Below are 25383 nucleotides of genomic sequence, written 5' to 3'. Positions count from 1 at the left end.
CGGAGCCCGCGGGACCCGGCCGGCGAACTCAACAGGCCCGACCCGGCGCGGGGCCTGGGGCGGGAGGAGGCGGCGGGGAAGCGCAGAGAGGCTCGGCTTCTTGAGCGGGGCAGGGGCGCCCTCCGCCGTCCACGGCCACACCACCCCGAACGCGCCCGATCCCGTCTGGTCTCGGAAGCTAAGCAGGGTCGGGCCTGGTTAGAACTTGGATGGGAGACCGCCCGGGAATACCGGGTGCCGTAGGCTTCTTCTTTTTTTTTTTTTTTGCCTCTGGTTCTGTCGCGTTTCTGGGAGTGCGGGGGCGGCCCGGGGTGGGGGTGACCCCCACCCTCAGCGCCCGCCGGCCGCGGTGCCTGGCGCCCCAGCCCGCACCGTGGGGCCTCCTCTTGTCCCGAGCCGTGACACCGCCGCCACGCGGCAGCATGCGTGGCTTCTGGACTGTCAGGTCTCAGACCAAAGGTCTGCTCTGTGGGAGCCGACACGCTGGAGGAAACCTTGAGAGTCTGAGAGGGGAGGGAGTTCCAGAAGAAGGCCAGGATGTCATTTTGAGGGAGTATGTGACCAGAACTCCTCCCGTTGCTTTTGGGGTTCTATGGGCTACACGTAGGAATCTTTGGTGGTGGCACCTGATGTTCGGGGATCCGGAGTCACACCCAGACCTGCTCCACAGGCCTCCTTTTACTTTTCTCTTCGGATTCATTTTTTTTTTTTTTTTTTTTTTTGAGACAGAGTCTCGGTTTGTTGCCCAGGCTAGAGTGAGTGCCGTGGCGTCAGCCTAGCTCACAGCAACTTCAAACTCCTGGGCTCGAGTGATCCTTCTGCCTCAGCCTCCCGGGTAGCTGGGACTGCAGGCATGCGCCACCATGCCCCGCTAATTTTTTATATATATATCAGTTGGCCAATTAATTTCTTTCTATTTATAGTAGAGACGGGGTCTCGCTCTTGCTCAGGCTGGTTTTGAACTCCTGACCTTGAGCAATCCGCCCGCCTCGGCCTCCCAAGAGCTAGGATTACAGGCGTGAGCCACAGCGCCCGGCCGGATTCATTATTTTTAAAAAGTGTCTCTTATCTCTATTATTGCATTTACTTTTCTCTCTCTTTTCAAGCAGATGATGGGAGTCCAAGTATTAAGGTGACATGTGTTGCCCGTGCCCCCCTCCCCCCCCCCGTGTTCTTATTCATTTACCCCTCATGTTGTTCCAGCATATTGTGGGGGCACCAATGTTAAGGACGGGTGCGTTGCCCTCTCCCAGCCTCCCCCCTCGGGTCAGAGCTTCAAGTGCGCCCATCCCCCAGTCGGTGCGTACCCACCCCATTCCTAATGGATGTGTATGCCCATCCCCTCCCCCCACCCGCCCGACACCCACCCGAAGAAGGTGATTCCTCTGTGTCCACTTAGGTGTCCATCGGTTCGTACCCATTTGCTGGTGAGCGCGAGCACGTGGTGCTCGTGTGTCCATTCTTGGGATACTTGGCTTACTGGAACGGGTTCCAGCTCTGGCCAGGAGAACCACGAGAGGTGCCCCCTCACCGCTGCTCCTCATAGCCGAATAGCACTCCGTGGTGTCCACGCGCCACATTTTATTTACCCACTCGTGGGTCGATGGGCACTCGGGTGGCTTCCAGGTCTTTGCGATTGTGACTTGTGCCCTGACACTAACCCTAACCCTTACCCAGCCCGTCTCCTCCACGGCCCCTGCCTGACTGACTCCTTCCCGCCCGGCCTATCACCTGTCACCGTCCTCTGCCCCTGCCTGACACGCTCCTCCCCGCCCGGGCCGTCACCGTCCTCGGCCCCTGCCTGACGGGGCTCCTCCGTCGCCTGGGCCTTCCAAGGGCTTGGTGTGGACGCTGGTTCCAGGACGCCCTCCCAGGAACCCGGTAGCAGGGCGGCCGCAGCGTCTCGCGCAACCCAACCGTCCGCCGGCTGGCCGCCGTGGCTAAGTGGCCTGCGGGGGACGTGCTCCCGCTGTGCCGTGGGGGCCCAGCCTGGTGTCTTCTCTGAGGCCCCGCGGCTGACGCTCCCCGCAAGGGGAGAGCCGCGGAGGTGGGGACCGCCTCCTCATGGGGACGTACACCCAGCTCTCCACGTCGGATTCCGGGGCTCTCTGTCCTGCCAGAAGGCCCAGCTGGCCTGCGGGTCCTCAGAGTGGCAAAAACATCCGAAAACTGAGATTGAGGGTCCGGTGGGTGTCTGCACTTTTGTGCTGGGCACCCCAGGGAGGCCCGGGGGCTGGCTGGACAACGCGGTCTGCTGGGCTGGGGGGGGGGGTTTGGAGGAGCAACTGATGCCCTTTGCACTTTGGGTAGCAAGTGTCTGAGGTGTCTCTGGGCCCTGTGCCATGTGGGGGCGGGGGCGGAGGCGGGGTGGGAGGAGGAGGAGGAGGAGGAGGAGGAGGAGGAGGAGGAGGAGGAGGTGGGAAGGGCCGTGGCCTGCAGTCGTGTTCCCCGGGGTGGCACAGCATGTGGCTTCTTCCACGGGATGCTTGGCCTGGGCTCCCTGCACCTGGGCCTTTGGAGGACTGGCCCTGTGCTTGCCAACACTTCCTGCAGGGACCCAGAGCTGGGAGGTTGCATCTCTCAGCCCTGGGTCGGGCAGAGCCCCAGCGGGCCATGCCCACAACCTCTCTCAGCAGGGGTCCCCCAGAAGGCTCCTTTGGGACCAGGATTCTCTTGCGGGTGACTCTTTAAGGTCTGGCCCCTGGATGGAGGGGCACCAGGAGTAGAGGAGCAGGAAGGGGAAGGGGGTGGCCATGCGAGGGGACACTTTCAGGCCAAGTCCCAGCTTCAGTCTGATCCTCCTGGGAACCCCGGGGTGGACATCACACCTCCTGGTTGCCCCGCTCTGAGACAAGGAGCCGGGCTTCGCATTCCCACAGCAGCCAGTCGTGGGCTGAGGACACCTGGGGCGTTGGGAACTCCCTGGCTTCTCCTTGGTTTAACATCTGGAGCTGCTTGTGAATCGTGCCGCCACACACACCCGAGTGCAGGTGTCTTCTGCACAGACTGCGGGCCTCGCTCTTCTGAATGCCGCTAGCTCGCGACCCACCCACGGGTGAACCTGGTCAGGGTACTTTCTCTCAGGGGCAGACTCTGATCCGGGCGGGCTACCGGTGTCTCTGTTTGCTCCTTTCTTTCTTCCACTTCGGGAAAGGCTTCCTTACTGGGTGTGGAAATCTCCTATGCCTTTCCTCGCCTATTCTGTCAGCTCTAAAATTCTCTTTCGGTTGCCACCCTCACAGATGGATTAGGAAACTCTTTGCGGTGCACTCATTAGTGAAATGACCTCAATGACGCTGGAATCCAATATCTAATCGCCAATTTTTAGCGAGTCCACACGCCAGGGTGGTCGGGGTCCAATGCAGCCCCGGCCAGGCCCAGGCCCCTTGGACTGGGCCACAGGAGGACACAGAGGAGGGTCCCGGCCCCCACGGTAGGTAGAGGTGCGGGCAGTTCTCCAAGGGCTTGGGTGTTTTCCAGAGGGAGGAGATGGAGGGGACTGATTTCTTCAGCGCCCCACAAACCACGCCACCCCACCCCACCCATGGGACACATCCCGAGAGAGAGAGAGACGCCCCATACACTGGCTCCCCTCCCCCGTGCGCTGTGCCCCAGCCCTGGCCCGGGGGAATAGGCGGCCGCCGGGCCACAGGGTGGGGGGCGCAGCTGAAAGGGGTTGTGGGGGAGGGCCGCCCCTGGCTGGGGTCAAAGGGCGAGCGCCCCGCCCCTCCCGCCCGTGCGCAGTCAGCGGCCCCGGCGCGCTGGGGGTGGGGGGCGGGGAGGTGAAGGAGGCCAGGCGAGGAGAGGAGGGGGGCTGGAAGGGCTCCACCTTGGCGGGTCCAGCCGTGGAGGCGCATCTTGTGTGAGTGTGAGTGAGTGAGTGCGTGTGAGTGTGAGTGTGTGTGTATACAGAGACAGCCCCCAACCCCGGCCCGCCGCTCCCTGCCCGCCCCGCCTGTCACCCCCGTCCCTCGGAGCCCGCGGGACCCGGCCGGCGAACTCAACAGGCCCGACCCGGCGCGGGGCCTGGGGCGGGAGGAGGCGGCGGGGAAGCGCAGAGAGGCTCGGCTTCTTGAGCGGGGCAGGGGCGCCCTCCGCCGTCCACGGCCACACCACCCCGAACGCGCCCGATCCCGTCTGGTCTTGGAAGCTAAGCAGGGTCGGGCCTGGTTAGAACTTGGATGGGAGACCGCCCGGGAATACCGGGTGCCGTAGGCTTCTTCTTTTTTTTTTTTTTTGCCTCTGGTTCTGTCGCGTTTCTGGGAGTGCGGGGGCGGCCCGGGGTGGGGGTGACCCCCACCCTCAGCGCCCGCCGGCCGCGGTGCCTGGCGCCCCAGCCCGCACCGTGGGGCCTCCTCTTGTCCCGAGCCGTGACACCGCCGCCACGCGGCAGCATGCGTGGCTTCTGGACTGTCAGGTCTCAGACCAAAGGTCTGCTCTGTGGGAGCCGACACGCTGGAGGAAACCTTGAGAGTCTGAGAGGGGAGGGAGTTCCAGAAGAAGGCCAGGATGTCATTTTGAGGGAGTATGTGACCAGAACTCCTCCCGTTGCTTTTGGGGTTCTATGGGCTACACGTAGGAATCTTTGGTGGTGGCACCTGATGTTCGGGGATCCGGAGTCACACCCAGACCTGCTCCACAGGCCTCCTTTTACTTTTCTCTTCGGATTCATTTTTTTTTTTTTTTTTTTTTTGAGACAGAGTCTCGGTTTGTTGCCCAGGCTAGAGTGAGTGCCGTGGCGTCAGCCTAGCTCACAGCAACTTCAAACTCCTGGGCTCGAGTGATCCTTCTGCCTCAGCCTCCCGGGTAGCTGGGACTGCAGGCATGCGCCACCATGCCCCGCTAATTTTTTATATATATATCAGTTGGCCAATTAATTTCTTTCTATTTATAGTAGAGACGGGGTCTCGCTCTTGCTCAGGCTGGTTTTGAACTCCTGACCTTGAGCAATCCGCCCGCCTCGGCCTCCCAAGAGCTAGGATTACAGGCGTGAGCCACAGCGCCCGGCCGGATTCATTATTTTTAAAAAGTGTCTCTTATCTCTATTATTGCATTTACTTTTCTCTCTCTTTTCAAGCAGATGATGGGAGTCCAAGTATTAAGGTGACATGTGTTGCCCGTGCCCCCCTCCCCCCCCCGTGTTCTTATTCATTTACCCCTCATGTTGTTCCAGCATATTGTGGGGGCACCAATGTTAAGGACGGGTGCGTTGCCCTCTCCCAGCCTGCCCCCTCGGGTCAGAGCTTCAAGTGCGCCCATCCCCCAGTCGGTGCGTACCCACCCCATTCCTAATGGATGTGTATGCCCATCCCCTCCCCCCACCCGCCCGACACCCACCCGAAGAAGGTGATTCCTCTGTGTCCACTTAGGTGTCCATCGGTTCGTACCCATTTGCTGGTGAGCGCGAGCACGTGGTGCTCGTGTGTCCATTCTTGGGATACTTGGCTTACTGGAACGGGTTCCAGCTCTGGCCAGGAGAACCACGAGAGGTGCCCCCTCACCGCTGCTCCTCATAGCCGAATAGCACTCCGTGGTGTCCACGCGCCACATTTTATTTACCCACTCGTGGGTCGATGGGCACTCGGGTGGCTTCCAGGTCTTTGCGATTGTGACTTGTGCCCTGACACTAACCCTAACCCTTACCCAGCCCGTCTCCTCCACGGCCCCTGCCTGACTGACTCCTTCCCGCCCGGCCTATCACCTGTCACCGTCCTCTGCCCCTGCCTGACACGCTCCTCCCCGCCCGGGCCGTCACCGTCCTCGGCCCCTGCCTGACGGGGCTCCTCCGTCGCCTGGGCCTTCCAAGGGCTTGGTGTGGACGCTGGTTCCAGGACGCCCTCCCAGGAACCCGGTAGCAGGGCGGCCGCAGCGTCTCGCGCAACCCAACCGTCCGCCGGCTGGCCGCCGTGGCTAAGTGGCCTGCGGGGGACGTGCTCCCGCTGTGCCGTGGGGGCCCAGCCTGGTGTCTTCTCTGAGGCCCCGCGGCTGCCGCTCCCCGCAAGGGGAGAGCCGCGGAGGTGGGGACCGCCTCCTCATGGGGACGTACACCCAGCTCTCCACGTCGGATTCCGGGGCTCTCTGTCCTGCCAGAAGGCCCAGCTGGCCTGCGGGTCCTCAGAGTGGCAAAAACATCCGAAAACTGAGATTGAGGGTCCGGTGGGTGTCTGCACTTTTGTGCTGGGCACCCCAGGGAGGCCCGGGGGCTGGCTGGACAACGCGGTCTGCTGGGCTGGGGGGGGGGGTTTGGAGGAGCAACTGATGCCCTTTGCACTTTGGGTAGCAAGTGTCTGAGGTGTCTCTGGGCCCTGTGCCATGTGGGGGCGGGGGCGGAGGCGGGGTGGGAGGAGGAGGAGGAGGAGGAGGAGGAGGAGGAGGAGGAGGTGGGAAGGGCCGTGGCCTGCAGTCGTGTTCCCCGGGGTGGCACAGCATGTGGCTTCTTCCACGGGATGCTTGGCCTGGGCTCCCTGCACCTGGGCCTTTGGAGGACTGGCCCTGTGCTTGCCAACACTTCCTGCAGGGACCCAGAGCTGGGAGGTTGCATCTCTCAGCCCTGGGTCGGGCAGAGCCCCAGCGGGCCATGCCCACAACCTCTCTCAGCAGGGGTCCCCCAGAAGGCTCCTTTGGGACCAGGATTCTCTTGCGGGTGACTCTTTAAGGTCTGGCCCCTGGATGGAGGGGCACCAGGAGTAGAGGAGCAGGAAGGGGAAGGGGGTGGCCATGCGAGGGGACACTTTCAGGCCAAGTCCCAGCTTCAGTCTGATCCTCCTGGGAACCCCGGGGTGGACATCACACCTCCTGGTTGCCCCGCTCTGAGACAAGGAGCCGGGCTTCGCATTCCCACAGCAGCCAGTCGTGGGCTGAGGACACCTGGGGCGTTGGGAACTCCCTGGCTTCTCCTTGGTTTAACATCTGGAGCTGCTTGTGAATCGTGCCGCCACACACACCCGAGTGCAGGTGTCTTCTGCACAGACTGCGGGCCTCGCTCTTCTGAATGCCGCTAGCTCGCGACCCACCCACGGGTGAACCTGGTCAGGGTACTTTCTCTCAGGGGCAGACTCTGATCCGGGCGGGCTACCGGTGTCTCTGTTTGCTCCTTTCTTTCTTCCACTTCGGGAAAGGCTTCCTTACTGGGTGTGGAAATCTCCTATGCCTTTCCTCGCCTATTCTGTCAGCTCTAAAATTCTCTTTCGGTTGCCACCCTCACAGATGGATTAGGAAACTCTTTGCGGTGCACTCATTAGTGAAATGACCTCAATGACGCTGGAATCCAATATCTAATCGCCAATTTTTAGCGAGTCCACACGCCAGGGTGGTCGGGGTCCAATGCAGCCCCGGCCAGGCCCAGGCCCCTTGGACTGGGCCACAGGAGGACACAGAGGAGGGTCCCGGCCCCCACGGTAGGTAGAGGTGCGGGCAGTTCTCCAAGGGCTTGGGTGTTTTCCAGAGGGAGGAGATGGAGGGGACTGATTTCTTCAGCGCCCCACAAACCACGCCACCCCACCCCACCCATGGGACACATCCCGAGAGAGAGAGAGACGCCCCATACACTGGCTCCCCTCCCCCGTGCGCTGTGCCCCAGCCCTGGCCCGGGGGAATAGGCGGCCGCCGGGCCACAGGGTGGGGGGCGCAGCTGAAAGGGGTTGTGGGGGAGGGCCGCCCCTGGCTGGGGTCAAAGGGCGAGCGCCCCGCCCCTCCCGCCCGTGCGCAGTCAGCGGCCCCGGCGCGCTGGGGGTGGGGGGCGGGGAGGTGAAGGAGGCCAGGCGAGGAGAGGAGGGGGGCTGGAAGGGCTCCACCTTGGCGGGTCCAGCCGTGGAGGCGCATCTTGTGTGAGTGTGAGTGAGTGAGTGCGTGTGAGTGTGAGTGTGTGTGTATACAGAGACAGCCCCCAACCCCGGCCCGCCGCTCCCTGCCCGCCCCGCCTGTCACCCCCGTCCCTCGGAGCCCGCGGGACGCGGCCGGCGAACTCAACAGGCCCGACCCGGCGCGGGGCCTGGGGCGGGAGGAGGCGGCGGGGAAGCGCAGAGAGGCTCGGCTTCTTGAGCGGGGCAGGGGCGCCCTCCGCCGTCCACGGCCACACCACCCCGAACGCGCCCGATCCCGTCTGGTCTCGGAAGCTAAGCAGGGTCGGGCCTGGTTAGAACTTGGATGGGAGACCGCCCGGGAATACCGGGTGCCGTAGGCTTCTTCTTTTTTTTTTTTTTTGCCTCTGGTTCTGTCGCGTTTCTGGGAGTGCGGGGGCGGCCCGGGGTGGGGGTGACCCCCACCCTCAGCGCCCGCCGGCCGCGGTGCCTGGCGCCCCAGCCCGCACCGTGGGGCCTCCTCTTGTCCCGAGCCGTGACACCGCCGCCACGCGGCAGCATGCGTGGCTTCTGGACTGTCAGGTCTCAGACCAAAGGTCTGCTCTGTGGGAGCCGACACGCTGGAGGAAACCTTGAGAGTCTGAGAGGGGAGGGAGTTCCAGAAGAAGGCCAGGATGTCATTTTGAGGGAGTATGTGACCAGAACTCCTCCCGTTGCTTTTGGGGTTCTATGGGCTACACGTAGGAATCTTTGGTGGTGGCACCTGATGTTCGGGGATCCGGAGTCACACCCAGACCTGCTCCACAGGCCTCCTTTTACTTTTCTCTTCGGATTCATTTTTTTTTTTTTTTTTTTTTTTGAGACAGAGTCTCGGTTTGTTGCCCAGGCTAGAGTGAGTGCCGTGGCGTCAGCCTAGCTCACAGCAACTTCAAACTCCTGGGCTCGAGTGATCCTTCTGCCTCAGCCTCCCGGGTAGCTGGGACTGCAGGCATGCGCCACCATGCCCCGCTAATTTTTTATATATATATCAGTTGGCCAATTAATTTCTTTCTATTTATAGTAGAGACGGGGTCTCGCTCTTGCTCAGGCTGGTTTTGAACTCCTGACCTTGAGCAATCCGCCCGCCTCGGCCTCCCAAGAGCTAGGATTACAGGCGTGAGCCACAGCGCCCGGCCGGATTCATTATTTTTAAAAAGTGTCTCTTATCTCTATTATTGCATTTACTTTTCTCTCTCTTTTCAAGCAGATGATGGGAGTCCAAGTATTAAGGTGACATGTGTTGCCCGTGCCCCCCTCCCCCCCCCGTGTTCTTATTCATTTACCCCTCATGTTGTTCCAGCATATTGTGGGGGCACCAATGTTAAGGACGGGTGCGTTGCCCTCTCCCAGCCTCCCCCCTCGGGTCAGAGCTTCAAGTGCGCCCATCCCCCAGTCGGTGCGTACCCACCCCATTCCTAATGGATGTGTATGCCCATCCCCTCCCCCCACCCGCCCGACACCCACCCGAAGAAGGTGATTCCTCTGTGTCCACTTAGGTGTCCATCGGTTCGTACCCATTTGCTGGTGAGCGCGAGCACGTGGTGCTCGTGTGTCCATTCTTGGGATACTTGGCTTACTGGAACGGGTTCCAGCTCTGGCCAGGAGAACCACGAGAGGTGCCCCCTCACCGCTGCTCCTCATAGCCGAATAGCACTCCGTGGTGTCCACGCGCCACATTTTATTTACCCACTCGTGGGTCGATGGGCACTCGGGTGGCTTCCAGGTCTTTGCGATTGTGACTTGTGCCCTGACACTAACCCTAACCCTTACCCAGCCCGTCTCCTCCACGGCCCCTGCCTGACTGACTCCTTCCCGCCCGGCCTATCACCTGTCACCGTCCTCTGCCCCTGCCTGACACGCTCCTCCCCGCCCGGGCCGTCACCGTCCTCGGCCCCTGCCTGACGGGGCTCCTCCGTCGCCTGGGCCTTCCAAGGGCTTGGTGTGGACGCTGGTTCCAGGACGCCCTCCCAGGAACCCGGTAGCAGGGCGGCCGCAGCGTCTCGCGCAACCCAACCGTCCGCCGGCTGGCCGCCGTGGCTAAGTGGCCTGCGGGGGACGTGCTCCCGCTGTGCCGTGGGGGCCCAGCCTGGTGTCTTCTCTGAGGCCCCGCGGCTGCCGCTCCCCGCAAGGGGAGAGCCGCGGAGGTGGGGACCGCCTCCTCATGGGGACGTACACCCAGCTCTCCACGTCGGATTCCGGGGCTCTCTGTCCTGCCAGAAGGCCCAGCTGGCCTGCGGGTCCTCAGAGTGGCAAAAACATCCGAAAACTGAGATTGAGGGTCCGGTGGGTGTCTGCACTTTTGTGCTGGGCACCCCAGGGAGGCCCGGGGGCTGGCTGGACAACGCGGTCTGCTGGGCTGGGGGGGCGGGTTTGGAGGAGCAACTGATGCCCTTTGCACTTTGGGTAGCAAGTGTCTGAGGTGTCTCTGGGCCCTGTGCCATGTGGGGGCGGGGGCAGAGGCGGGGTGGGAGGAGGAGGAGGAGGAGGAGGAGGAGGAGGAGGAGGAGGAGGAGGAGGAGGAGGTGGGAAGGGCCGTGGCCTGCAGTCGTGTTCCCCGGGGTGGCACAGCATGTGGCTTCTTCCACGGGATGCTTGGCCTGGGCTCCCTGCACCTGGGCCTTTGGAGGACTGGCCCTGTGCTTGCCAACACTTCCTGCAGGGACCCAGAGCTGGGAGGTTGCATCTCTCAGCCCTGGGTCGGGCAGAGCCCCAGCGGGCCATGCCCACAACCTCTCTCAGCAGGGGTCCCCCAGAAGGCTCCTTTGGGACCAGGATTCTCTTGCGGGTGACTCTTTAAGGTCTGGCCCCTGGATGGAGGGGCACCAGGAGTAGAGGAGCAGGAAGGGGAAGGGGGTGGCCATGCGAGGGGACACTTTCAGGCCAAGTCCCAGCTTCAGTCTGATCCTCCTGGGAACCCCGGGGTGGACATCACACCTCCTGGTTGCCCCGCTCTGAGACAAGGAGCCGGGCTTCGCATTCCCACAGCAGCCAGTCGTGGGCTGAGGACACCTGGGGCGTTGGGAACTCCCTGGCTTCTCCTTGGTTTAACATCTGGAGCTGCTTGTGAATCGTGCCGCCACACACACCCGAGTGCAGGTGTCTTCTGCACAGACTGCGGGCCTCGCTCTTCTGAATGCCGCTAGCTCGCGACCCACCCACGGGTGAACCTGGTCAGGGTACTTTCTCTCAGGGGCAGACTCTGATCCGGGCGGGCTACCGGTGTCTCTGTTTGCTCCTTTCTTTCTTCCACTTCGGGAAAGGCTTCCTTACTGGGTGTGGAAATCTCCTATGCCTTTCCTCGCCTATTCTGTCAGCTCTAAAATTCTCTTTCGGTTGCCACCCTCACAGATGGATTAGGAAACTCTTTGCGGTGCACTCATTAGTGAAATGACCTCAATGACGCTGGAATCCAATATCTAATCGCCAATTTTTAGCGAGTCCACACGCCAGGGTGGTCGGGGTCCAATGCAGCCCCGGCCAGGCCCAGGCCCCTTGGACTGGGCCACAGGAGGACACAGAGGAGGGTCCCGGCCCCCACGGTAGGTAGAGGTGCGGGCAGTTCTCCAAGGGCTTGGGTGTTTTCCAGAGGGAGGAGATGGAGGGGACTGATTTCTTCAGCGCCCCACAAACCACGCCACCCCACCCCACCCATGGGACACATCCCGAGAGAGAGAGAGACGCCCCATACACTGGCTCCCCTCCCCCGTGCGCTGTGCCCCAGCCCTGGCCCGGGGGAATAGGCGGCCGCCGGGCCACAGGGTGGGGGGCGCAGCTGAAAGGGGTTGTGGGGGAGGGCCGCCCCTGGCTGGGGTCAAAGGGCGAGCGACCCGCCCGCCCGCCCGTGCGCAGTCAGCGGCCCCGGCGCGCTGGGGGTGGGGGGCGGGGAGGTGAAGGAGGCCAGGCGAGGAGAGGAGGGGGGCTGGAAGGGCTCCACCTTGGCGGGTCCAGCCGTGGAGGCGCATCTTGTGTGAGTGTGAGTGAGTGAGTGCGTGTGAGTGTGAGTGTGTGTGTATACAGAGACAGCCCCCAACCCCGGCCCGCCGCTCCCTGCCCGCCCCGCCTGTCACCCCCGTCCCTCGGAGCCCGCGGGACCCGGCCGGCGAACTCAACAGGCCCGACCCGGCGCGGGGCCTGGGGCGGGAGGAGGCGGCGGGGAAGCGCAGAGAGGCTCGGCTTCTTGAGCGGGGCAGGGGCGCCCTCCGCCGTCCACGGCCACACCACCCCGAACGCGCCCGATCCCGTCTGGTCTCGGAAGCTAAGCAGGGTCGGGCCTGGTTAGAACTTGGATGGGAGACCGCCCGGGAATACCGGGTGCCGTAGGCTTCTTCTTTTTTTTTTTTTTTGCCTCTGGTTCTGTCGCGTTTCTGGGAGTGCGGGGGCGGCCCGGGGTGGGGGTGACCCCCACCCTCAGCGCCCGCCGGCCGCGGTGCCTGGCGCCCCAGCCCGCACCGTGGGGCCTCCTCTTGTCCCGAGCCGTGACACCGCCGCCACGCGGCAGCATGCGTGGCTTCTGGACTGTCAGGTCTCAGACCAAAGGTCTGCTCTGTGGGAGCCGACACGCTGGAGGAAACCTTGAGAGTCTGAGAGGGGAGGGAGTTCCAGAAGAAGGCCAGGATGTCATTTTGAGGGAGTATGTGACCAGAACTCCTCCCGTTGCTTTTGGGGTTCTATGGGCTACACGTAGGAATCTTTGGTGGTGGCACCTGATGTTCGGGGATCCGGAGTCACACCCAGACCTGCTCCACAGGCCTCCTTTTACTTTTCTCTTCGGATTCATTTTTTTTTTTTTTTTTTTTGAGACAGAGTCTCGGTTTGTTGCCCAGGCTAGAGTGAGTGCCGTGGCGTCAGCCTAGCTCACAGCAACTTCAAACTCCTGGGCTCGAGTGATCCTTCTGCCTCAGCCTCCCGGGTAGCTGGGACTGCAGGCATGCGCCACCATGCCCCGCTAATTTTTTATATATATATCAGTTGGCCAATTAATTTCTTTCTATTTATAGTAGAGACGGGGTCTCGCTCTTGCTCAGGCTGGTTTTGAACTCCTGACCTTGAGCAATCCGCCCGCCTCGGCCTCCCAAGAGCTAGGATTACAGGCGTGAGCCACAGCGCCCGGCCGGATTCATTATTTTTAAAAAGTGTCTCTTATCTCTATTATTGCATTTACTTTTCTCTCTCTTTTCAAGCAGATGATGGGAGTCCAAGTATTAAGGTGACATGTGTTGCCCGTGCCCCCCTCCCCCCCCCCCGTGTTCTTATTCATTTACCCCTCATGTTGTTCCAGCATATTGTGGGGGCACCAATGTTAAGGACGGGTGCGTTGCCCTCTCCCAGCCTCCCCCCTCGGGTCAGAGCTTCAAGTGCGCCCATCCCCCAGTCGGTGCGTACCCACCCCATTCCTAATGGATGTGTATGCCCATCCCCTCCCCCCACCCGCCCGACACCCACCGGAAGAAGGTGATTCCTCTGTGTCCACTTAGGTGTCCATCGGTTCGTACCCATTTGCTGGTGAGCGCGAGCACGTGGTGCTCGTGTGTCCATTCTTGGGATACTTGGCTTACTGGAACGGGTTCCAGCTCTGGCCAGGAGAACCACGAGAGGTGCCCCCTCACCGCTGCTCCTCATAGCCGAATAGCACTCCGTGGTGTCCACGCGCCACATTTTATTTACCCACTCGTGGGTCGATGGGCACTCGGGTGGCTTCCAGGTCTTTGCGATTGTGACTTGTGCCCTGACACTAACCCTAACCCTTACCCAGCCCGTCTCCTCCACGGCCCCTGCCTGACTGACTCCTTCCCGCCCGGCCTATCACCTGTCACCGTCCTCTGCCCCTGCCTGACACGCTCCTCCCCGCCCGGGCCGTCACCGTCCTCGGCCCCTGCCTGACGGGGCTCCTCCGTCGCCTGGGCCTTCCAAGGGCTTGGTGTGGACGCTGGTTCCAGGACGCCCTCCCAGGAACCCGGTAGCAGGGCGGCCGCAGCGTCTCGCGCAACCCAACCGTCCGCCGGCTGGCCGCCGTGGCTAAGTGGCCTGCGGGGGACGTGCTCCCGCTGTGCCGTGGGGGCCCAGCCTGGTGTCTTCTCTGAGGCCCCGCGGCTGCCGCTCCCCGCAAGGGGAGAGCCGCGGAGGTGGGGACCGCCTCCTCATGGGGACGTACACCCAGCTCTCCACGTCGGATTCCGGGGCTCTCTGTCCTGCCAGAAGGCCCAGCTGGCCTGCGGGTCCTCAGAGTGGCAAAAACATCCGAAAACTGAGATTGAGGGTCCGGTGGGTGTCTGCACTTTTGTGCTGGGCACCCCAGGGAGGCCCGGGGGCTGGCTGGACAACGCGGTCTGCTGGGCTGGGGGGGGGGGGTTTGGAGGAGCAACTGATGCCCATTGCACTTTGGGTAGCAAGTGTCTGAGGTGTCTCTGGGCCCTGTGCCATGTGGGGGCGGGGGCGGAGGCGGGGTGGGAGGAGGAGGAGGAGGAGGAGGAGGAGGAGGAGGAGGAGGAGGAGGTGGGAAGGGCCGTGGCCTGCAGTCGTGTTCCCCGGGGTGGCACAGCATGTGGCTTCTTCCACGGGATGCTTGGCCTGGGCTCCCTGCACCTGGGCCTTTGGAGGACTGGCCCTGTGCTTGCCAACACTTCCTGCAGGGACCCAGAGCTGGGAGGTTGCATCTCTCAGCCCTGGGTCGGGCAGAGCCCCAGCGGGCCATGCCCACAACCTCTCTCAGCAGGGGTCCCCCAGAAGGCTCCTTTGGGACCAGGATTCTCTTGCGGGTGACTCTTTAAGGTCTGGCCCCTGGATGGAGGGGCACCAGGAGTAGAGGAGCAGGAAGGGGAAGGGGGTGGCCATGCGAGGGGACACTTTCAGGCCAAGTCCCAGCTTCAGTCTGATCCTCCTGGGAACCCCGGGGTGGACATCACACCTCCTGGTTGCCCCGCTCTGAGACAAGGAGCCGGGCTTCGCATTCCCACAGCAGCCAGTCGTGGGCTGAGGACACCTGGGGCGTTGGGAACTCCCTGGCTTCTCCTTGGTTTAACATCTGGAGCTGCTTGTGAATCGTGCCGCCACACACACCCGAGTGCAGGTGTCTTCTGCACAGACTGCGGGCCTCGCTCTTCTGAATGCCGCTAGCTCGCGACCCACCCACGGGTGAACCTGGTCAGGGTACTTTCTCTCAGGGGCAGACTCTGATCCGGGCGGGCTACCGGTGTCTCTGTTTGCTCCTTTCTTTCTTCCACTTCGGGAAAGGCTTCCTTACTGGGTGTGGAAATCTCCTATGCCTTTCCTCGCCTATTCTGTCAGCTCTAAAATTCTCTTTCGGTTGCCACCCTCACAGATGGATTAGGAAACTCTTTGCGGTGCACTCATTAGTGAAATGACCTCAATGACGCTGGAATCCAATATCTAATCGCCAATTTTTAGCGAGTCCACACGCCAGGGTGGTCGGGGTCCAATGCAGCCCCGGCCAGGCCCAGGCCCCTTGGACTGGGCCACAGGAGGACACAGAGGAGGGTCCCGGCCCCCACGGTAGGTAGAGGTGCGGGCAGTTCTCCAAGGGCTTGGGTGTTTTCCAGAGGGAGGAGATGGAGGGGACTGATTTCTTCAGCGCCCCACAAACCACGCCACCCCACCCCACCCATGGGACACATCCCGAGAGAGAGAGAGACGCCCCATACACTGGCTCCCCTCCCCCGTGCGCTGTGCCCCAGCCCTGGCCCGGGGGAATAGGCGGCCGCCGGGCCACAGGGTGGGGGGCGCAGCTGAAAGGGGTTGTGGGGGAGGGCCGCCCCTGGCTGGGGTCAAAGGGCGAGCGCCCCGCCCCTCCCGCCCGTGCGCAGTCAGCGGCCCCGGCGCGCTGGGGGTGGGGGGCGGGGAGGTGAAGGAGGCCAGGCGAGGAGAGGAGGGGGGCTGGAAGGGCTCCACCTTGGCGGGTCCAGCCGTGGAGGCGCATCTTGTGTGAGTGTGAGTGAGTGAGTGCGTGTGAGTGTGAGTGTGTGTGTATACAAAGACAGCCCCCAACCCCGGCCCGCCGCTCCCTGCCCGCCCCGCCTGTCACCCCCGTCCCTCGGAGCCCGCGGGACCCGGCCGGCGAACTCAACAGGCCCGACCCGGCGCGGGGCCTGGGGCGGGAGGAGGCGGCGGGGAAGCGCAGAGAGGCTCGGCTTCTTGAGCGGGGCAGGGGCGCCCTCCGCCGTCCACGGCCACACCACCCCGAACGCGCCCGATCCCGTCTGGTCTCGGAAGCTAAGCAGGGTCGGGCCTGGTTAGAACTTGGATGGGAGACCGCCCGGGAATACCGGGTGCCGTAGGCTTCTTCTTTTTTTTTTTTTTGCCTCTGGTTCTGTCGCGTTTCTGGGAGTGCGGGGGCGGCCCGGGGTGGGGGTGACCCCCACCCTCAGCGCCCGCCGGCCGCGGTGCCTGGCGCCCCAGCCCGCACCGTGGGGCCTCCTCTTGTCCCGAGCCGTGACACCGCCGCCACGCGGCAGCATGCGTGGCTTCTGGACTGTCAGGTCTCAGACCAAAGGTCTGCTCTGTGGGAGCCGACACGCTGGAGGAAACCTTGAGAGTCTGAGAGGGGAGGGAGTTCCAGAAGAAGGCCAGGATGTCATTTTGAGGGAGTATGTGACCAGAACTCCTCCCGTTGCTTTTGGGGTTCTATGGGCTACACGTAGGAATCTTTGGTGGTGGCACCTGATGTTCGGGGATCCGGAGTCACACCCAGACCTGCTCCACAGGCCTCCTTTTACTTTTCTCTTCGGATTCATTTTTTTTTTTTTTTTTTTTTTGAGACAGAGTCTCGGTTTGTTGCCCAGGCTAGAGTGAGTGCCGTGGCGTCAGCCTAGCTCACAGCAACTTCAAACTCCTGGGCTCGAGTGATCCTTCTGCCTCAGCCTCCCGGGTAGCTGGGACTGCAGGCATGCGCCACCATGCCCCGCTAATTTTTTATATATATATCAGTTGGCCAATTAATTTCTTTCTATTTATAGTAGAGACGGGGTCTCGCTCTTGCTCAGGCTGGTTTTGAACTCCTGACCTTGAGCAATCCGCCCGCCTCGGCCTCCCAAGAGCTAGGATTACAGGCGTGAGCCACAGCGCCCGGCCGGATTCATTATTTTTAAAAAGTGTCTCTTATCTCTATTATTGCATTTACTTTTCTCTCTCTTTTCAAGCAGATGATGGGAGTCCAAGTATTAAGGTGACATGTGTTGCCCGTGCCCCCCTCCCCCCCCCGTGTTCTTATTCATTTACCCCTCATGTTGTTCCAGCATATTGTGGGGGCACCAATGTTAAGGACGGGTGCGTTGCCCTCTCCCAGCCTCCCCCCTCGGGTCAGAGCTTCAAGTGCGCCCATCCCCCAGTCGGTGCGTACCCACCCCATTCCTAATGGATGTGTATGCCCATCCCCTCCCCCCACCCGCCCGACACCCACCCGAAGAAGGTGATTCCTCTGTGTCCACTTAGGTGTCCATCGGTTCGTACCCATTTGCTGGTGAGCGCGAGCACGTGGTGCTCGTGTGTCCATTCTTGGGATACTTGGCTTACTGGAACGGGTTCCAGCTCTGGCCAGGAGAACCACGAGAGGTGCCCCCTCACCGCTGCTCCTCATAGCCGAATAGCACTCCGTGGTGTCCACGCGCCACATTTTATTTACCCACTCGTGGGTCGATGGGCACTCGGGTGGCTTCCAGGTCTTTGCGATTGTGACTTGTGCCCTGACACTAACCCTAACCCTTACCCAGCCCGTCTCCTCCACGGCCCCTGCCTGACTGACTCCTTCCCGCCCGGCCTATCACCTGTCACCGTCCTCTGCCCCTGCCTGACACGCTCCTCCCCGCCCGGGCCGTCACCGTCCTCGGCCCCTGCCTGACGGGGCTCCTCCGTCGCCTGGGCCTTCCAAGGGCTTGGTGTGGACGCTGGTTCCAGGACGCCCTCCCAGGAACCCGGTAGCAGGGCGGCCGCAGCGTCTCGCGCAACCCAACCGTCCGCCGGCTGGCCGCCGTGGCTAAGTGGCCTGCGGGGGACGTGCTCCCGCTGTGCCGTGGGGGCCCAGCCTGGTGTCTTCTCTGAGGCCCCGCGGCTGACGCTCCCCGCAAGGGGAGAGCCGCGGAGGTGGGGACCGCCTCCTCATGGGGACGTACACCCAGCTCTCCACGTCGGATTCCGGGGCTCTCTGTCCTGCCAGAAGGCCCAGCTGGCCTGCGGGTCCTCAGAGTGGCAAAAACATCCGAAAACTGAGATTGAGGGTCCGGTGGGTGTCTGCACTTTTGTGCTGGGCACCCCAGGGAGGCCCGGGGGCTGGCTGGACAACGCGGTCTGCTGGGCTGGGGGGGGGGGGTTTGGAGGAGCAACTGATGCCCTTTGCACTTTGGGTAGCAAGTGTCTGAGGTGTCTCTGGGCCCTGTGCCATGTGGGGGCGGGGGCGGAGGCGGGGTGGGAGGAGGAGGAGGAGGAGGAGGAGGAGGAGGAGGAGGAGGAGGAGGTGGGAAGGGCCGTGGCCTGCAGTCGTGTTCCCCGGGGTGGCACAGCATGTGGCTTCTTCCACGGGATGCTTGGCCTGGGCTCCCTGCACCTGGGCCTTTGGAGGACTGGCCCTGTGCTTGCCAACACTTCCTGCAGGGACCCAGAGCTGGGAGGTTGCATCTCTCAGCCCTGGGTCGGGCAGAGCCCCAGCGGGCCATGCCCACAACCTCTCTCAGCAGGGGTCCCCCAGAAGGCTCCTTTGGGACCAGGATTCTCTTGCGGGTGACTCTTTAAGGTCTGGCCCCTGGATGGAGGGGCACCAGGAGTAGAGGAGCAGGAAGGGGAAGGGGGTGGCCATGCGAGGGGACACTTTCAGGCCAAGTCCCAGCTTCAGTCTGATCCTCCTGGGAACCCCGGGGTGGACATCACACCTCCTGGTTGCCCCGCTCTGAGACAAGGAGCCGGGCTTCGCATTCCCACAGCAGCCAGTCGTGGGCTGAGGACACCTGGGGCGTTGGGAACTCCCTGGCTTCTCCTTGGTTTAACATCTGGAGCTGCTTGTGAATCGTGCCGCCACACACACCCGAGTGCAGGTGTCTTCTGCACAGACTGCGGGCCTCGCTCTTCTGAATGCCGCTAGCTCGCGACCCACCCACGGGTGAACCTGGTCAGGGTACTTTCTCTCAGGGGCAGACTCTGATCCGGGCGGGCTACCGGTGTCTCTGTTTGCTCCTTTCTTTCTTCCACTTCGGGAAAGGCTTCCTTACTGGGTGTGGAAATCTCCTATGCCTTTCCTCGCCTATTCTGTCAGCTCTAAAATTCTCTTTCGGTTGCCACCCTCACAGATGGATTAGGAAACTCTTTGCGGTGCACTCATTAGTGAAATGACCTCAATGACGCTGGAATCCAATATCTAATCGCCAATTTTTAGCGAGTCCACACGCCAGGGTGGTCGGGGTCCAATGCAGCCCCGGCCAGGCCCAGGCCCCTTGGACTGGGCCACAGGAGGACACAGAGGAGGGTCCCGGCCCCCACGGTAGGTAGAGGTGCGGGCAGTTCTCCAAGGGCTTGGGTGTTTTCCAGAGGGAGGAGATGGAGGGGACTGATTTCTTCAGCGCCCCACAAACCACGCCACCCCACCCCACCCATGGGACACATCCCGAGAGAGAGAGAGAGACGCCCCATACACTGGCTCCCCTCCCCCGTGCGCTGTGCCCCAGCCCTGGCCCGGGGGAATAGGCGGCCGCCGGGCCACAGGGTGGGGGGCGCAGCTGAAAGGGGTTGTGGGGGAGGGCCGCCCCTGGCTGGGGTCAAAGGGCGAGCGCCCCGCCCCTCCCGCCCGTGCGCAGTCAGCGGCCCCGGCGCGCTGGGGGTGGGGGGCGGGGAGGTGAAGGAGGCCAGGCGAGGAGAGGAGGGGGGCTGGAAGGGCTCCACCTTGGCGGGTCCAGCCGTGGAGGCGCATCTTGTGTGAGTGTGAGTGAGTGAGTGCGTGTGAGTGTGAGTGTGTGTGTATACAGAGACAGCCCCCAACCCCGGCCCGCCGCTCCCTGCCCGCCCCGCCTGTCACCCCCGTCCCTCGGAGCCCGCGGGACCCGGCCGGCGAACTCAACAGGCCCGACCCGGCGCGGGGCCTGGGGCGGGAGGAGGCGGCGGGGAAGCGCAGAGAGGCTCGGCTTCTTGAGCGGGGCAGGGGCGCCCTCCGCCGTCCACGGCCACACCACCCCGAACGCGCCCGATCCCGTCTGGTCTTGGAAGCTAAGCAGGGTCGGGCCTGGTTAGAACTTGGATGGGAGACCGCCCGGGAATACCGGGTGCCGTAGGCTTCTTCTTTTTTTTTTTTTTTGCCTCTGGTTCTGTCGCGTTTCTGGGAGTGCGGGGGCGGCCCGGGGTGGGGGTGACCCCCACCCTCAGCGCCCGCCGGCCGCGGTGCCTGGCGCCCCAGCCCGCACCGTGGGGCCTCCTCTTGTCCCGAGCCGTGACACCGCCGCCACGCGGCAGCATGCGTGGCTTCTGGACTGTCAGGTCTCAGACCAAAGGTCTGCTCTGTGGGAGCCGACACGCTGGAGGAAACCTTGAGAGTCTGAGAGGGGAGGGAGTTCCAGAAGAAGGCCAGGATGTCATTTTGAGGGAGTATGTGACCAGAACTCCTCCCGTTGCTTTTGGGGTTCTATGGGCTACACGTAGGAATCTTTGGTGGTGGCACCTGATGTTCGGGGATCCGGAGTCACACCCAGACCTGCTCCACAGGCCTCCTTTTACTTTTCTCTTCGGATTCATTTTTTTTTTTTTTTTTTTTTTGAGACAGAGTCTCGGTTTGTTGCCCAGGCTAGAGTGAGTGCCGTGGCGTCAGCCTAGCTCACAGCAACTTCAAACTCCTGGGCTCGAGTGATCCTTCTGCCTCAGCCTCCCGGGTAGCTGGGACTGCAGGCATGCGCCACCATGCCCCGCTAATTTTTTATATATATATCAGTTGGCCAATTAATTTCTTTCTATTTATAGTAGAGACGGGGTCTCGCTCTTGCTCAGGCTGGTTTTGAACTCCTGACCTTGAGCAATCCGCCCGCCTCGGCCTCCCAAGAGCTAGGATTACAGGCGTGAGCCACAGCGCCCGGCCGGATTCATTATTTTTAAAAAGTGTCTCTTATCTCTATTATTGCATTTACTTTTCTCTCTCTTTTCAAGCAGATGATGGGAGTCCAAGTATTAAGGTGACATGTGTTGCCCGTGCCCCCCTCCCCCCCCCGTGTTCTTATTCATTTACCCCTCATGTTGTTCCAGCATATTGTGGGGGCACCAATGTTAAGGACGGGTGCGTTGCCCTCTCCCAGCCTCCCCCCTCGGGTCAGAGCTTCAAGTGCGCCCATCCCCCAGTCGGTGCGTACCCACCCCATTCCTAATGGATGTGTATGCCCATCCCCTCCCCCCACCCGCCCGACACCCACCCGAAGAAGGTGATTCCTCTGTGTCCACTTAGGTGTCCATCGGTTCGTACCCATTTGCTGGTGAGCGCGAGCACGTGGTGCTCGTGTGTCCATTCTTGGGATACTTGGCTTACTGGAACGGGTTCCAGCTCTGGCCAGGAGAACCACGAGAGGTGCCCCCTCACCGCTGCTCCTCATAGCCGAATAGCACTCCGTGGTGTCCACGCGCCACATTTTATTTACCCACTCGTGGGTCGATGGGCACTCGGGTGGCTTCCAGGTCTTTGCGATTGTGACTTGTGCCCTGACACTAACCCTAACCCTTACCCAGCCCGTCTCCTCCACGGCCCCTGCCTGACTGACTCCTTCCCGCCCGGCCTATCACCTGTCACCGTCCTCTGCCCCTGCCTGACACGCTCCTCCCCGCCCGGGCCGTCACCGTCCTCGGCCCCTGCCTGACGGGGCTCCTCCGTCGCCTGGGCCTTCCAAGGGCTTGGTGTGGACGCTGGTTCCAGGACGCCCTCCCAGGAACCCGGTAGCAGGGCGGCCGCAGCGTCTCGCGCAACCCAACCGTCCGCCGGCTGGCCGCCGTGGCTAAGTGGCCTGCGGGGGACGTGCTCCCGCTGTGCCGTGGGGGCCCAGCCTGGTGTCTTCTCTGAGGCCCCGCGGCTGCCGCTCCCCGCAAGGGGAGAGCCGCGGAGGTGGGGACCGCCTCCTCATGGGGACGTACACCCAGCTCTCCACGTCGGATTCCGGGGCTCTCTGTCCTGCCAGAAGGCCCAGCTGGCCTGCGGGTCCTCAGAGTGGCAAAAACATCCGAAAACTGAGATTGAGGGTCCGGTGGGTGTCTGCACTTTTGTGCTGGGCACCCCAGGGAGGCCCGGGGGCTGGCTGGACAACGCGGTCTGCTGGGCTGGGGGGGGGGTTTGGAGGAGCAACTGATGCCCTTTGCACTTTGGGTAGCAAGTGTCTGAGGTGTCTCTGGGCCCTGTGCCATGTGGGGGCGGGGGCGGAGGCGGGGTGGGAGGAGGAGGAGGAGGAGGAGGAGGAGGAGGAGGTGGGAAGGGCCGTGGCCTGCAGTCGTGTTCCCCGGGGTGGCACAGCATGTGGCTTCTTCCACGGGATGCTTGGCCTGGGCTCCCTGCACCTGGGCCTTTGGAGGACTGGCCCTGTGCTTGCCAACACTTCCTGCAGGGACCCAGAGCTGGGAGGTTGCATCTCTCAGCCCTGGGTCGGGCAGAGCCCCAGCGGGCCATGCCCACAACCTCTCTCAGCAGGGGTCCCCCAGAAGGCTCCTTTGGGACCAGGATTCTCTTGCGGGTGACTCTTTAAGGTCTGGCCCCTGGATGGAGGGGCACCAGGAGTAGAGGAGCAGGAAGGGGAAGGGGGTGGCCATGCGAGGGGACACTTTCAGGCCAAGTCCCAGCTTCAGTCTGATCCTCCTGGGAACCCCGGGGTGGACATCACACCTCCTGGTTGCCCCGCTCTGAGACAAGGAGCCGGGCTTCGCATTCCCACAGCAGCCAGTCGTGGGCTGAGGACACCTGGGGCGTTGGGAACTCCCTGGCTTCTCCTTGGTTTAACATCTGGAGCTGCTTGTGAATCGTGCCGCCACACACACCCGAGTGCAGGTGTCTTCTGCACAGACTGCGGGCCTCGCTCTTCTGAATGCCGCTAGCTCGCGACCCACCCACGGGTGAACCTGGTCAGGGTACTTTCTCTCAGGGGCAGACTCTGATCCGGGCGGGCTACCGGTGTCTCTGTTTGCTCCTTTCTTTCTTCCACTTCGGGAAAGGCTTCCTTACTGGGTGTGGAAATCTCCTATGCCTTTCCTCGCCTATTCTGTCAGCTCTAAAATTCTCTTTCGGTTGCCACCCTCACAGATGGATTAGGAAACTCTTTGCGGTGCACTCATTAGTGAAATGACCTCAATGACGCTGGAATCCAATATCTAATCGCCAATTTTTAGCGAGTCCACACGCCAGGGTGGTCGGGGTCCAATGCAGCCCCGGCCAGGCCCAGGCCCCTTGGACTGGGCCACAGGAGGACACAGAGGAGGGTCCCGGCCCCCACGGTAGGTAGAGGTGCGGGCAGTTCTCCAAGGGCTTGGGTGTTTTCCAGAGGGAGGAGATGGAGGGGACTGATTTCTTCAGCGCCCCACAAACCACGCCACCCCACCCCACCCATGGGACACATCCCGAGAGAGAGAGAGACGCCCCATACACTGGCTCCCCTCCCCCGTGCGCTGTGCCCCAGCCCTGGCCCGGGGGAATAGGCGGCCGCCGGGCCACAGGGTGGGGGGCGCAGCTGAAAGGGGTTGTGGGGGAGGGCCGTCCCTGGCTGGGGTCAAAGGGCGAGCGCCCCGCCCCTCCCGCCCGTGCGCAGTCAGCGGCCCCGGCGCGCTGGGGGTGGGGGGCGGGGAGGTGAAGGAGGCCAGGCGAGGAGAGGAGGGGGGCTGGAAGGGCTCCACCTTGGCGGGTCCAGCCGTGGAGGCGCATCTTGTGTGAGTGTGAGTGAGTGAGTGCGTGTGAGTGTGAGTGTGTGTGTATACAGAGACAGCCCCCAACCCCGGCCCGCCGCTCCCTGCCCGCCCCGCCTGTCACCCCCGTCCCTCGGAGCCCGCGGGACCCGGCCGGCGAACTCAACAGGCCCGACCCGGCGCGGGGCCTGGGGCGGGAGGAGGCGGCGGGGAAGCGCAGAGAGGCTCGGCTTCTTGAGCGGGGCAGGGGCGCCCTCCGCCGTCCACGGCCACACCACCCCGAACGCGCCCGATCCCGTCTGGTCTCGGAAGCTAAGCAGGGTCGGGCCTGGTTAGAACTTGGATGGGAGACCGCCCGGGAATACCGGGTGCCGTAGGCTTCTTCTTTTTTTTTTTTTTTGCCTCTGGTTCTGTCGCGTTTCTGGGAGTGCGGGGGCGGCCCGGGGTGGGGGTGACCCCCACCCTCAGCGCCCGCCGGCCGCGGTGCCTGGCGCCCCAGCCCGCACCGTGGGGCCTCCTCTTGTCCCGAGCCGTGACACCGCCGCCACGCGGCAGCATGCGTGGCTTCTGGACTGTCAGGTCTCAGACCAAAGGTCTGCTCTGTGGGAGCCGACACGCTGGAGGAAACCTTGAGAGTCTGAGAGGGGAGGGAGTTCCAGAAGAAGGCCAGGATGTCATTTTGAGGGAGTATGTGACCAGAACTCCTCCCGTTGCTTTTGGGGTTCTATGGGCTACACGTAGGAATCTTTGGTGGTGGCACCTGATGTTCGGGGATCCGGAGTCACACCCAGACCTGCTCCACAGGCCTCCTTTTACTTTTCTCTTCGGATTCATTTTTTTTTTTTTTTTTTTTTTTTGAGACAGAGTCTCGGTTTGTTGCCCAGGCTAGAGTGAGTGCCGTGGCGTCAGCCTAGCTCACAGCAACTTCAAACTCCTGGGCTCGAGTGATCCTTCTGCCTCAGCCTCCCGGGTAGCTGGGACTGCAGGCATGCGCCACCATGCCCCGCTAATTTTTTATATATATATCAGTTGGCCAATTAATTTCTTTCTATTTATAGTAGAGACGGGGTCTCGCTCTTGCTCAGGCTGGTTTTGAACTCCTGACCTTGAGCAATCCGCCCGCCTCGGCCTCCCAAGAGCTAGGATTACAGGCGTGAGCCACAGCGCCCGGCCGGATTCATTATTTTTAAAAAGTGTCTCTTATCTCTATTATTGCATTTACTTTTCTCTCTCTTTTCAAGCAGATGATGGGAGTCCAAGTATTAAGGTGACATGTGTTGCCCGTGCCCCCCTCCCCCCCCCCGTGTTCTTATTCATTTACCCCTCATGTTGTTCCAGCATATTGTGGGGGCACCAATGTTAAGGACGGGTGCGTTGCCCTCTCCCAGCCTCCCCCCTCGGGTCAGAGCTTCAAGTGCGCCCATCCCCCAGTCGGTGCGTACCCACCCCATTCCTAATGGATGTGTATGCCCATCCCCTCCCCCCACCCGCCCGACACCCACCCGAAGAAGGTGATTCCTCTGTGTCCACTTAGGTGTCCATCGGTTCGTACCCATTTGCTGGTGAGCGCGAGCACGTGGTGCTCGTGTGTCCATTCTTGGGATACTTGGCTTACTGGAACGGGTTCCAGCTCTGGCCAGGAGAACCACGAGAGGTGCCCCCTCACCGCTGCTCCTCATAGCCGAATAGCACTCCGTGGTGT

The 25383-nt window shown here is 62.4% G+C and overlaps 7 pseudogenes; all 7 read left to right on the top strand.

Moving 5' to 3' along the window:
- Positions 1–127: 127 nt before the first annotated feature.
- Positions 128–246, top strand: LOC142875164 (uncharacterized; annotated as a pseudogene).
- A 3853-nt stretch (positions 247–4099) lies between these two features.
- Positions 4100–4218, top strand: LOC142875218 (uncharacterized; annotated as a pseudogene).
- Positions 4219–8063: 3845 nt separating this feature from the next.
- On the top strand, positions 8064–8182 carry LOC142875163 (uncharacterized; annotated as a pseudogene).
- Positions 8183–12042: 3860 nt separating this feature from the next.
- On the top strand, positions 12043–12161 carry LOC142875162 (uncharacterized; annotated as a pseudogene).
- Positions 12162–16013: 3852 nt separating this feature from the next.
- Positions 16014–16132, top strand: LOC142875161 (uncharacterized; annotated as a pseudogene).
- Positions 16133–19985: 3853 nt separating this feature from the next.
- On the top strand, positions 19986–20104 carry LOC142875217 (uncharacterized; annotated as a pseudogene).
- Positions 20105–23942: 3838 nt separating this feature from the next.
- LOC142875160 (uncharacterized) lies at positions 23943–24061 on the top strand (annotated as a pseudogene).
- Positions 24062–25383: the final 1322 nt, after the last annotated feature.

The sequence above is a fragment of the Microcebus murinus genome, chromosome 13 (genome assembly GCF_040939455.1).
Source record: "Microcebus murinus isolate Inina chromosome 13, M.murinus_Inina_mat1.0, whole genome shotgun sequence".
In the NCBI taxonomy this organism is placed as follows: domain Eukaryota; kingdom Metazoa; phylum Chordata; class Mammalia; order Primates; family Cheirogaleidae; genus Microcebus; species Microcebus murinus.
The sequence above is the reverse complement of the archived record's forward strand: the minus strand, read 5'-3'. Positions and strand labels throughout refer to the sequence as shown.